At 28.2% G+C, this 2564-nt stretch overlaps 1 long non-coding RNA gene across 1 annotated transcript; it reads left to right on the forward strand.

The window, feature by feature from the left end:
• The first annotated feature begins 47 nt into the window (after positions 1–47).
• Positions 48–1611, forward strand: LOC150030607 (uncharacterized). The gene is made up of 2 exons (XR_016526691.1): positions 48–200; positions 651–1611. It is a non-coding gene; the product is annotated as an uncharacterized LOC150030607 (long non-coding RNA).
• Positions 1612–2564: the final 953 nt, after the last annotated feature.

Raw genomic sequence — 2564 nt, forward strand, 5'->3', positions numbered from 1 at the left:
CGATCTGGGTATAAACCATCTGTTTTGTTTCATATATTGTTCTTTGTTTCTTTCTTTGCTTGTTCTAGAGGTTAGTTTAGCACCAGCCTACCCAGTACCCCACCTCCGAGGAGAGGGGTATTGGAAAAATCAAATTCAAGGCCTTTGATTTGGGTGGACATCAAATCGCTCGTAGAGTCTGGAAGGATTATTATGCCAAGGTAACCGACAACGCTGTTCTTCTCAAACTCAAGCTTTTTCTATTTCCATTTCTGTTTGATTTCTTTGCTTTTGTGGTCAGTATTTTGGGCGTTAGCTTCTGTTGAGAAACCAATTTCCTATGAAATGAAGAAGAACTACCTCTCAATGCTTGTACCTTTTACGGCTTCTCATATGAGTGAAGTAGAGGGGCCGCTCCCCAGGCACAATTAATTACTTTTCAAAATTCAAATTCAAATTTCTTTTTCCTCTTCTTCTTCTTCTAATTAAAATACTAATTGCTTGAATTATGTTCTTCTTATTTTTGTTTATAATTATGGATTAGGGTTTATAATTGAGTTGACCGTTTGATCTATGGAACTCTATTTTTCTCTTCTTTCATTTGATCTATGGATGGTGTGTAATTAAAATTATTTGATCTCTTCCTTAATTTTCTTCTTCTTCATTATTAGGTTCTAATTAATTCTCTAATCAATCTTCAACCAAAATGAGGCGATGAAATCCCAAAATTATGCACAACAAATTGAGGAACATTCATTCCTACGCATCGGAATCCGGTGGTAAGTAAATTGGGGAACATTCATTCCTACGCATCGGAATCCGGTGGTAAGTAATTTACATTTCTTTATTGTCTTCAATTTTAATTAATTAACCTTAATTATTGCACCAAGCATTTCCTTGCTTAATTAATCGTGATTATTATTCTAATTATATATGGAGTATGTTAATTTTATATCGACATCCCTGGAAAGAGGGATTTAATTAGTTTTTTCCTGTTACATTTTTCATTTTTTTTAATATGTGACTTTTTAGATTGTTCTTTATTATTATAGTTCACTTTTATATTTTATTTGATTCAGATGTGGTTTGTTGTTAATTATATTTTGTTACATTCTCTCATTCATTTTTTTTTAATATGTGACTTTTTAGATTGTTTTAATTTATTATAGTTTCACTTTTATATTTTATTGATTACTTTTATATTTTATTTGATTCAGATGTGGATTGTTAATTATATGAGTGATGTTTTAGTTTCACCTTATTGTTATTCTTGGTAGATTTTTTTTTTCTTCTTTTAAAGTAGAATATTGAATTAAATTTCTTTGAGACTAAGTATAATTTATTTAATATTTTTTTGCACGGATGGTTTAATTGTTTTCACTCGTGACATTCTTTTGTTTGTTTGTTACATTGTTTCTACTATGGATTCGATTACTCTTATCTCATAATGTGACATTCTTTAATTAGTTCCATTTTTGTATTCTCTATTTTATTAATTTTTGGTATTTTTTAAATTTCACTTTTTGTTCTCTATTTTAATTTTTTTTTTTTATTCTTCTAGCTTTATTTGGTCCGGTTCCGCTAGTAAATTTCAACATTATTATTTCAAATGTTATTACTGGATTGTTTCAATTTCCCCCTCTTCTATGATCTCTTTTTGTCTTTTAGTTTTTAATATTTTGGGTTATATGCTAAGGGTTCAAAAAGTACCTTTTCCTTTAGAGTGTAACATTATCACTCCCTTGTCTTATTAGTTTCACTTTTTTAAATTTATTAGTTTTGTGTTTAATGTTACATATTATTGTAAGTCTCTTGACAATGTTAACTTTTTGTGTGTTTTATTATTTTTGGTACTTTCTTCTCTTACTTATTTGATTATATTGTATTTCTTTGGATGTAGCATTTATTTGTACTGTCATGGTGGTCATTTGCACTATGGATGGTTCAACTATATCTTTCATCTTTCTTTTCGTATTCCTTTTAATATTATTATATTTTTTGTACTTCTTTGGTAACCATTTGGTCATTTTTTCTTTTGGCATAATTGCATTTTGCACTATGGATGGTTTTTTTCTAACAATATGTGTCATCTTGAGTATCAGTTTTTGTATTGTTATTTATTTTTTGGTACGTTTTTATTTATTCATTTGGACATTTTTAGAAATAGATTCTTATGTGTTGGATAAATGTAGAATTTATATATCTTTAGACATGCCTTTCCATTAATGGATAAGGTTTTAATTTTTTTCACCCTTAGTCTATGTTGTGTTATTGTTTTTGTTTTATTTTATTTGCTTTTTACCATAATTTGGTGGGGTGCGCACTCTTCAAATATCCTCATCCAGTTTCACATTATTCTTTTCTATTTTATTACTCTTTGTACATTTTTATTCTTTTCATTTAGTATTTTTTACAGAAGATATTTTATATATATTTCTTTCGGACCCAAGATGAAATAACTATTTATTTTGTTTGGCATGGATAGTTTAATTTTTTTTCACTCTTTCTCTTACCTCTTTTGATTCAATTAAAGTATTGGGTTCTATTGTTTGGGCATTATATGGTTTGCTCAAAATTTTTCACTT

The sequence above is a fragment of the Benincasa hispida genome, unplaced genomic scaffold (genome assembly GCF_027475165.1).
Source record: "Benincasa hispida cultivar pf3 unplaced genomic scaffold, pf3_genome.v1.1 HicScf1797, whole genome shotgun sequence".
Classification (NCBI taxonomy): Eukaryota; Viridiplantae; Streptophyta; class Magnoliopsida; order Cucurbitales; family Cucurbitaceae; genus Benincasa; species Benincasa hispida.